Source organism: Scyliorhinus canicula, chromosome 6 (assembly GCF_902713615.1).
Source record: "Scyliorhinus canicula chromosome 6, sScyCan1.1, whole genome shotgun sequence".
Taxonomy (NCBI): domain Eukaryota; kingdom Metazoa; phylum Chordata; class Chondrichthyes; order Carcharhiniformes; family Scyliorhinidae; genus Scyliorhinus; species Scyliorhinus canicula.
The window spans coordinates 138,889,787-138,900,548 of NC_052151.1; the positions used below are offsets into that span (position 1 = coordinate 138,889,787).

General features: G+C 49.6%; 1 long non-coding RNA gene across 1 annotated transcript; it reads left to right on the forward strand.

The window, feature by feature from the left end:
* The first annotated feature begins 6,865 nt into the window (after window positions 1–6,865).
* Window positions 6,866–10,421, forward strand: LOC119967527. Its single transcript, XR_005461015.1, has 2 exons — window positions 6,866–7,188; window positions 10,283–10,421. It is a non-coding gene; the product is annotated as an uncharacterized LOC119967527 (long non-coding RNA).
* The last annotated feature ends 341 nt before the right edge of the window (window positions 10,422–10,762 follow it).

Here is a 10,762-nt window from a genome sequence, read left to right on the forward strand (position 1 = left end):
CTGGTGATGGCTTTGACCTCCTCGGTGGAGAAAGGCAGATTTCAGGCTTTGACATAGTGGGCGAGCCGGGTGCCCCCCGGGTGGCAGAGGTCATTGTGGATAGCTTTCAGGCAGTCATCTTGCGCACTGGCGCACGTGCCGCGGGACAGGGCTCTGGGGGCTCATTGAGCTTCCCCGGTCGATATATGATGTCATAATTATAGGTGGAGAGTTCGATCCTCCACCGCAAGATTTTATCATTTTAAATTTTGCCCCTTTGCGAGTTGTCGAACATGAAGGCAACCGATCTTTGGTCGGTGATGAGGGTAAACCTCCTACCTGCGAGGAAGTGCCTCCAGTGACGTACAGCCTCCACAATGGCTTGAGATTCCTTTTCGACTGAGGAGTGTCGAAGTTCCGAAGCAGAGGGGGTTCGGGAGAAGAAGGCGACTGGTCTTTTTGCCTGATTCAGAGTGGCTGCGAGAGCGACCTCTGAGGCGTCGCTTTCCACCTGAAAGGGGACAGATTCATCCACTGCCCGCATGGCGGCTTTGGCGATGTCCTCCGTGATGCAGTTGAAGGCCTGGCGGGCCTCAGCTGACAGTGGGAAGAGTGTGGTCTTAAATAGTGGGCGGGCTTTGTCCGCATACTGGGGGACCCACTGGGCGTAATAAGAGAAGAATCCCAGGCACCTCTTGAGGGCCATGGGACAATGAGGGAGAGGGAATTGTAAGAGGAGGCGCCGTTTTCCACGACAAAGCCGAGGATGGATAGTCTGGTACTGCGGAAAACGCATTTCTCCGTATTGTAAGTGAGGTTGAGTTTCTGGGCGGTTTGGAGAAATTGGTGGAGGTTGGCGTCGTGGTCCTGCTGATTATGGCCGCAGATGGTGACATTGTCCAAGTACGGAAACGTGGCCCTCAGCCCGTACTGGTCCACCATTCGGTCCATTGTTCGTTGGAACACCGAGACCCAATTCGTGACGCCAAAGGAGATCCGGAGGAAATGGAAGAGGCGGCCATCTGCCTCGAACGCCGTGTAGTGGCGGTCCTCCGGGTGGATTGGGAGCTGGTGGTAAGCAGACTTCAGATCCACCGTGGAGAATATGTGGTACTGGGCGATCTGATTGACCATGTCTGCAATTCTGGGGAGTGGGTACGCATCGAGGTGCGTGAACCGGTTAATGGTTTGACTGTAATCAACCACCATCCGGAACTTTTCCCCGGTCTTGACGACCACCACCTGAGTTTTCCAGGGGCTGTTACTGGCCTCCATGACTCCCTCATGTAGGAGCCGCTGGACTTCGGCTCCAATAAATACCCTGTCCTGCAGGCTATACCGCCTGCTGCGAGTGGCTACGGGTTTGCAGTTAGCAGTGAGATTAGCTAAGAGTGGAGGGGGGTCGATTTTCAGAGTCCCTAGACTGCAGATAGTGAGTGGAGGTAGGGGTCCGCCGAAGCTGAGTTTGAGGCTCTTGAGATTACATTGGAAATCGAGCCCGAGTAAGAGTGGGGCACAGAGGTCGGGGTGTACGTACAGATGGAAATTAGAGTAGCTGCCGCCCTGAATCGTTAGAGTTGCGACGGTGCGCCCTTGTATGTGGACCGAGTGCGAGCCGAGGTGAGGGAGATAGTTTGCCGTGCAGGGAAGATAGGGAGCGAACAGCGCCTTACCAGGTCAGGATGTACAAAGCTCTCAGTGCTCCCGGAATCGAAGAGGCACGGTGTCCTGTACCCGTTGATTTTAATCGACATCATCGAGCTCTGGAGGTGTTTCGGATGCAACTGGTCCAACGTGACTGCGTTGAGTTGCGGGTAGTCGGCGGCTCGAACAGCAGTGCTGGAGTGGCCCCGTGATGACTGTCTGCTGAGGTCGTAGTTGTCGAGGTTCGGTTCGGTTGATGGCCAAGATAGCCCTGATCGCACGTGGCGGGTGATGACGAAGATGGTGTCCAAGATGGCCGCCCCCGTGGATCGCACGTGGCGGGCGGCGAGGAAGATGGCGTCCAAGATGGCGGCCCCCATGACTCACACATGGCCGGCCTCGTGGGGGAGGATTGCCAAGATGGCGGCCCCCATGAGACGCACGTGTTGGCCGGAGGCGGAGTCGGCAGACACACTGCAGCATTACGGGGTCTGCGAGTTTGGGAGGCGAGTGCTCTGGACTGCGGGGGAGTTAGAAAGTTTTGATTTTGCCAGCCATACTCGTGCATAGTGTCCTTTGCAACCGCAGCTGCTGCAGGTCGCGTTGCGGGCCAGGCAGTGCTGCCGTGAGTGTTGGGGCTGGCCACAAAAATGACACGCTGGCGCTCCATAGTGAGTGGTTGGCCGTGCAGCGCAGGCCTGGGGCAGTCGCTGGTTGGGGGCCGATGATGGGGTCGCTTGGTCCGCGGGGGATGAATTCAGACTGCGGAACTCGACCTCCATAGTCGTTGCTAACTCTACAGTATCCTCCAAGTTCTGGGCCCCTTTCTCAAGTAATCGCTGGCGCACATAGTTAGACCCGAGCCCTGCAACGTATATATCACAGACAGCGAGTTCCTAATGCTGGGAGGCCGTTACAGCCTGAAAGTTGCAGTCCCGAGCAAGGGCTTTTAAGTCGGGCAGGAAGTCTTCCAGCGACTCTGCAGGTCGCTGGCGGCGGGTAGTGAAAATGTGCCGCGCGTAGACCTCGTTTATTGGCCGCATGTACAATCGGTCGAGCATAGCAAGGGCCTCAGTATATGAGGTGGTACAATTGAGTTGCGTAGAGATACAATGACTCACCGGTGCGTGCAGTAGGCTGAGTTTCTGCTCCTCTGTAGTCTCGGATGTGCTTGATTCAGCCAGGTAGGCCTTGAAACATCGAAGCCAGTGTAGGAAGATTTTGTTCGCCTCTGCAGCCTGCGGGTCGAGTACTAGTCGATCAGGTTTGAGGGCTGATTCCATAGTAGTTTTCTTCAAGATTTCTAAGACTATTAAATTGTACTGACCATCAATTCACTAGAGACACGATTGGAAGTAAACTGTGGTTTTAATAGTCTTACAACTGAGCCTGCCTGCGACCAGAAGAACTGAGAGCAGGCTCATGGCTGCAGCACTTTATACTTCCGGTAGTGGGAGAGGCCATGGGTGGAGCCAAGGGTGAAGCCCTGTACAAGCTCCTCATCTCCCGTTATGGGCAGAGCCGTGCAACGGCTCACATACAGAGCCCACAAGGACATAATACTATGTAATGCAATACCGTGTGAATTACAATACAGTATGAATTCACCACAGTTGAATTATTATGTTGAACATGTTTGGAATAAAATATCTTGCAAAAAAGGAATAGGAGTAGGGAATGGGCCTTGGTAGGGTGCTCTTTTGGAGGGCTGGTGCAGACTCGATGGACCAAATGGCCTCCTTCTGCACAGTAGGGATTCTATGGGTAATGCTGTGAACTTGTTTTTCTGCAAAAATGAAAATGCAAAACACCTTCCAGTCATGTAGTAACAGGTTGGAGGACATTCTTGGAGGTTTACATATTGGGCCCAATTCTCTGGCCGCGTTGCGCTCGACCGAGAGCACAACACGGCCGGAGTAACTCAGGAGAGCCCTCTCTGGGGCTTCCCGGCAGCGTCCTTGCCTTGCAGGATTTCCCCAAGCCCCACAAGGCTTCGGTATCGGAACTCTGCTCAAAAGGTGCAGGATCAAATGGCGCTTATGAAATTAGGTCATTAAACCTACTTAAGAACTCCCGAACTGATATCTACCAGCCTCCCTTGATTCTCTGGCCTCCCCAAGGAGGCTGCAGCTGGGCGCCGATTAATGCTGGTCCAGAAGAACATGGACCAGGCGGAATGGCACCCAGGGGTCTCCCGGGCCACAGGGGACCATTGGGTGCTCAGGGATAGTGCAGGATGGCTTCCTGGCCCTCCCCATGGAACATGGGCTCCTTGATACTGCCAAGCTGGCACCTTGGCACTGCCACTCTGGCACTGCCAAGGTGCCGGGTGGCACTACAAAGCTGTCTGGAGCACTGCCTGGGTGCCAGACCAAGGGTTCGTGTGCCAGGGCGGCACTGCCAAGGGTCAGGGCCTGAGGGGGGGCATAACCATGAAAGGAGGGTGGAGGGGGAGTTTGGTGGGAAGTGCAGGGAAGGTAAGTAGGGGCCTCTGGGAGGTTGGGGGTCCAGGTGAGGGTCCTGGCAGGGAGGGGGTGCTGTCAGGGGGTTTGGGGGGCTTTCAGGGACCCAATAGCAGGGTTTCCTTACTTGGAGGTGTGTGGGTAGTGCTCGTGTGTGGGGAGGTGTGGGGGACCCACAAGCTTACTTAAAGATCGGGGCACCCTTTCAAAATGGCGGCCCAATCTCTGAGTTCAGCTGCCCAGTGCTAAAAAAACTTCTGGGCTGGATTCTCCGCTGCCGTTATTCTCTGTTTCGCCGGCAGCACATCCACGCTCAGGAATTTCCCAATGGCGTGGGGCAGCCCACAATGGGAAACCCCATTGGCCAGCTGGTGGGATGGAGAATCCCGCTGCTGGCTGGGGCGTGCTGCACCAGAAAAAAGGGGATTGGAGGTCCCTAGCTACATGCCTTTCTGGCAGGGTGGTGCCTTGGCACTGCTGGTGCCACCTGGTGCCAGCCAGGCACTGCCAGCTGGCAGGTGCACTGGCAAGGTGCCAAGCTAGCATCTTTTGCACCCGCGTGATCGGACCAGGGTGTTGGGGGTGGGGGGGATGGGAGACCCTCCCATTTTGCATCGGGCTCGGGGTGCCGGGAGAGATTGAGTATTCTTTTGTGGGCCTGAGAGATCGGGACATGATTTAATAATGACGTCCCAACCTCTCGTTACAATAGGGAGTTCAGGCGAGTGGAGCTCCTCATTGTAAAACTCAAGGCTATATGCAGCCTCGGCCGCACATTCCCTGTTCAGGTCCCTCATTCAAAGCGAGTAGCGTTGAACAGCCATGTGTTTCTCGGCACTGAGTGTGCCGGGAGACATGCGGCTAAACACTCTCGCTTTTAGTGTCATTGAATAGCAGTGGGGAACCCGCCGGAAACTCCCTGAATAACCTGCCATAAATGAACTTCGAAAATTTTGGGGAGAATCACGCCCGTTAGGCGGGATTCTCCAATAATGGGGCTATGTCCCCACGCCAGCGTCAAAAGCGGCGCCAACCACTCCGGCATAAACGGTCCCCAATAATGGGGAATGCTCCCCTTCCTAGGTTGGCACTGTAGTGGTCCCCGCAGCTTGAGCCGGCGAGGAATGGCCCACGCGAGTTTGCGTATGCGCGCTACGGCTGGCGTATTTCCGCTCATGCGCGGGGTTTCCCTTCCCCACGCCGGTCCCCGGGCAATATGGCAGAGCCCTAAGTGGCCCGGTGGGAAGTAAAATATGCCCCCACGGAACCAGCCCGCACGCCGATCGGTAGGCCCTGATCGCAGGCCAGGCCATTGTGGGCACCCTCCCTCCCGGGGTTGGATCTCTCCACCCCAGCCCTCCAGGAAGGCCCCCGCAGACTCACCCTCCAGGTCCCGTCACATGGGACCTGAGTAAACCACGCCAGCGGGACTCGGCCAAACTCGTCGGCCACCAGGCCCATCGGGGCATGGAGAATCGTCGGATGGGCCGCTGTCAACGGCCTCCGACTGGTGCGGCGGGAATCTCACGGGCACCCGAGAATCGGCGCCAGAGAATGGGGAAGCCAGCGTCGGGGTGGCGGGGCGTGATTCTCACGTCCCCCTGGGGTTCTCCGACCTGGCGCCGGGTCGGAGAATCCCTGCCTGTGTGTCTGCTCACTTGGTGGAGTGGAATTCTAGCCAGCTTTACCATGGCAAACTCCCCCTCAGTATTAAATATCTGCTGCCTTGTCCACTGTGCATTTATTAAATAATAATTTTTATTGTCACAAGTAGGCTTACATTAACACTGCAATGAAGTTACTGTGAAAAGCCCCTAGTCGCTACATTCCGGCATCTGTTCGGATACACAGAGGAGCATTGGACACAGTATTAACCTGCTTGGCCAGCTCCTCACAAACCATGTGTGCCACTCTGGGAAGGGTATCCTACAGGCTCAAAAGAGGATAACTCTTTACCTCCCACAAAACCACTTCAGCATTTTCAACCCATCTCAATGTTCTTTCTAAATGCAGTTCCTTCAACAAACTGCCACAGACCTTTAAGGACTGCAGCTGTAAACAATTCCCGACCCCTGCTGGCACTGAGCTAAAGGCAATTGACTCATTCTGAGCTCTTTGGGAATATGTAATTAGGCTGACATTGAGAAGCTGGGCAAAGTCAGCTGTGTGCAATTTTAGCAAATACAAAACTTGCTGTGATTCAGTACTGCGACCAAAAAAATAGATATTTTTTATACTAGAAACAAATGAACTTGGAGACCGATCACAATAACCCTTTCTGGTTCAGAGAAGGAAGGTTTCTGACTGAGTATGCTTCTTGCCTCCAACAGGGCATGCATAGTCCTGCCTAGTTTACAGATGATATCAAGACAAGGAGCGAACATGGAACATGAGACGGCAGCTCAGGACATGGCAACACATGTTGAGCAAAATATGTCAGTGAGCAGAATAATGGCAGATTAAATGTAATTGTAAATTATTGCACATAAAAAAAAAGAGAAAGGATGTCATATGTTTAAATAGCGCTGGGTGAAGCTGAAAGAAAGCAAAGACATCTTTCTAGGTCAGGCACTGACCATGGCCCATCAACACAAAGCACTGATCAACACAACCAATAAGATATTCAACAGTGTAGCCAAAACATTGGTAAATAAATCGAAGGAGGTGGTGCTCAAACGTAACAATGGATTTGTCAGAACATAAATTTAACACTGCATCTTATTCCGGTTGCTAAGAAACAAGTTCTGGAGAAATTTCCGAGAGGAGCCCTGGGGCTGATCCCTATAGTCATCCCTCCGAAGTTTGAGAAATCTGGAAAAAGTTGGGTTCGACAAAGTAAAGAAGTGGTGTCTGAGAGGTGATATTACAGACACGTACAACGCCGTCAGGGTATAGCAGAAGTTAACTCGGTGTATTACAGTTGAATTGTGGGAGCAGGATTAGTACAATTTCAAACAAATGAGTCATTGTGGGATGATTTCAGGGGGAGTTATTTTTCATACAAAATGACCAACTTTGGGGATAAGCCTCCAGGTTGGACAGTGGAGGAAAAAACAAACCCTTAAAATAATTTACGAACGGTCGGACGCTTTCCTCAATGCAGGTGAGAATTTTCTTGTGTCCATGGCATCTTTGTCAGATCTCCCCTGAGCTCCCACCTCTTCCCTGACATTCTATTAGGCTCGAACAAATTACTTTCCTGAGCTGTAATTATCTTTGATCTATTCCACAATGTATCAATCCATTTTGAGGTTCAGTCTCCATGGGGAACAGAGGTGGAGGAGACAAGGAGGGAATTCTAATTTCCTGCCAGAACTTCGGCAAATGATCTGCAGAAATTCCAAAGAAACAGTAGCAAACGGCATTTATGCCACTTCCCTAGGATTTGTGTGGGTTTTCTACCGAAATTACAGTCCAAGATGAGAAGAACACCACAGAAATTTGACTACAGAGAGCCTCTAAATAGGCTTCAACTGAATTGGTGCAACCGCCTTACGTGAATTCAATTTAAGAAGCAGTCTTTCTATTCCTGAAGTAACTTTCATTAGATATTCTTGCAGCCAGAAAACGGTTCAATATTTGCAGATGAACAGTCCTAGTAATTGATTGTGTGATTTGAACGGTTCTACTGACTCGTAAACATGACACCAGCAACTGTTTTTTGACAGGCTCCATTTAGTCCAATAATGGATGCGATGAAGGAAGTTGTGACCTGGTGTAAACAACCATTTCACTTACTGGCTTGTCAATACGCAATGTCTTAACATAAAATATCAACATCCCGGAGTTTATCATTGACCAACAGCTGAACTGAATCATATAAATAGTGGCTACAGGAGCTGGTCAGATGCTGGAAATTCTGTGGCCAGGAGCTCACCTCCTGACTCCCTAAAGTCAGTCCACCATCTACAAGGTTCAGGTCAGGAATTTCTACATGTCTTGATGAGTGCAGTTTCAACAACACTCAAGAAGCTTAACATCATAAAGGACAAGGCCACCTGCTTTTTTGGCATCCCATTCACAAACATTCACTCCCTCCACCACTGAGACATGGTGACAGCTGTGTGTACCAGCAACAAGATGCAGAGAAGCAACTCACCAAGGCTCCTTTGACAGCACCCTCCAAACCCATAACTGTTAACAGCTAGAGGAATAAAAGTAATCAGGAGGCAGAGAGTATTGTGGATAGAACATATAAAGAGGTGGTCATACCTCAGGCTGAGTCCAAAGGCCGGAAGGGTGACCACCAGACAGAACAAAAGGACTAGGCAGGCAGTGCAGGAATCTCCTGTGGCCATTCCCCTGCAAAACAGATATAACGCTTTGGATATTGTTGAGGGGATTGGCCTCTCAGAAGAAGCAGCGACAGCCAAATTTGTTGCATCATGGTTGGCTCTGCTGCATAGGAGAGGAGTAAAAAGTGTGGGAATGCAATAGTTATAGGGGATTCAACTGTAAGAGAAATAGATAGGTATTTTTGTGACAACAAACGAGACTCGAGATGTTATGTTGCCTCCCTGATGCTAGGGTCATGGATGTCTCAGTGACGACAGGAGATTCTGGAGGGGGAGGGTGAACAGCCAGCGGTCATGTACATTAAAAAAAACACATCAGTACCAATGACATAGGTAACAAAAAAAAAGGGGATGAGGTCTTAAAAGCCAAATATAGGGAGTTAGGAAGTAATTTGAAAAGTAAGACATCAAAGGTAGTAATCTCTGGATTGTTACCAGAGGTACGTTCTGGTCATAGTGGTTACCAGTCTGCCTTTAGTCTCCCCAGTGCAGAGGAGACCTCATTGGAAGCAAGAAATACAGTAAACTAGATTGAAAGAGCAGTGGACAAAGGTCTCACAAAGGGAACAGTCCCCTCAAAATGCTGACAGGGGATAAGGTGTTTGTGGCATCCTTCACCATTTCTGCCAACTCCAGTTTGTTGAGTTCAACAATTTCAGATCATGAACTCTGACCTCCACTTTGAATTATTATATATTTTCAACTCCCATCGCCTGACAGGGCCAGTCTGTACCTTGTTCTTATGTTTTTCTTTCAGAGGCATTGACCCTTGTTCTGCTATTAACATTCTGCTAACTGCTGCTATTAACACCCGCCTCAGTCTTTAACACTCCCATTACCACTCCCTTTTTCTTGTGTCCATGGCATCTTTGTCAGATCTCTCCTGAGCTCCCACCTCTTCCCTGACATTCTATTTTGCACCAGCTGCTCCACCCCTCTTCAATAGAATAAACCCCATCAGATTTCTACCACTGTTCAGCTCTGACAAAGAGTCATATATACTTGAATCGCTAACTTCATTTCTCTCTCCACAGATGCCACCAGACCTGCTGAGTTTTTCCAGCATTTTCTGTTTTTATACTGACAGAACATGATAGGACATCACAGGATATGGTAGCTGATGCATATGAATCCCACCACCTGGACATTGCTCTCCAAGCCATACACCATCCTGACTTGGAACTATATTGCCATTTCTTCACAGTCGCTTGGCCAAAATCCTGGAACTCCCTTTCTAACAGCATTGTGGGTGTAACTACATACTGCAGAGGTTCAAGAAGGAGGCTCACCAGCACCTTCTCAAGGGCAACTAGGGATGGGTAATAAATGCTGGCCTCGCGATGCCCACACACCTTGAAAGAATGTTTTTAAAAATTCATTTTGACTAAGGGATTGGACTCGGCTGAACGCATTGGATTGGAAGAACACCAGAAGGTGAAACAATGAGGCAAGAAAAGTTGGGACATTATACAATGCAGAATTATTGGACCTGTAAGAACTTTTGATAAAATTAGATTTGCACAGATGTTCCTTTATGAGCTGCTAAAGTTTTCTGAACCAGTTACATTGATTAGAGAGAGTACAGTTATATATAAAATACAGGGGATGACAATAGGGTCATGGATACTAATTCCTTCAAAATAACAAAATTACATTAAGTAGCCTGGGTACTACAGGAAAAGCATTCAGAAATGAAAAGATTTTCCTTTGCTTGAATTTGCTCATGAATTTCAACAAGAAAATAAAATGTTAAAAGTTGCAAAATGATTGTTCCAAGTACAGGCTGTTTGTCATTGATTGTGACAAAAAAGGCAACAATTTAATTCTGCAGAGGAAGTGCTCTGGCTTAACAACAAAGTTCTAAAATGCTGCTTTATATGCTTTTTCTACCTTATAACTTAGAAACATGCAGCATTAACAGTGAGGACCACAAGACCATACCAGTGCAGGGAATATTGGGCAGGATTCTCCGTGAATCGGCGCGATGACCCGAACCCGGCGCCAAAAACCGCACGAAATAAAGAAATTTGATTCACTGGCATGACATGTTTTTATGAGTTTTATGAGTAAAAGAGCTGCAACCAATCACAAGTATAAACGTTGAATGGCAACATTCAGGATTTCCCAGTAAGATACTATTGGAACTGTTTCTTAGAAATGAATGCTAAAAGTGATTGAATTTAAAAGTGATGACATTTTTCAAGGAACAATACTGAAAGAGGTTGAGAGATGAAAAGATCTTTGTGTTATTCAGGACAGAGCACAGATCACTGAAGGCTGGTGACCAACATAAATAAACAGCAGCTGAAGTTAACAAGGTATTGGGTGGAATTAATAGGACTATCCAGGATAAATCAAAGGGCACCATTGTGACACTGTACA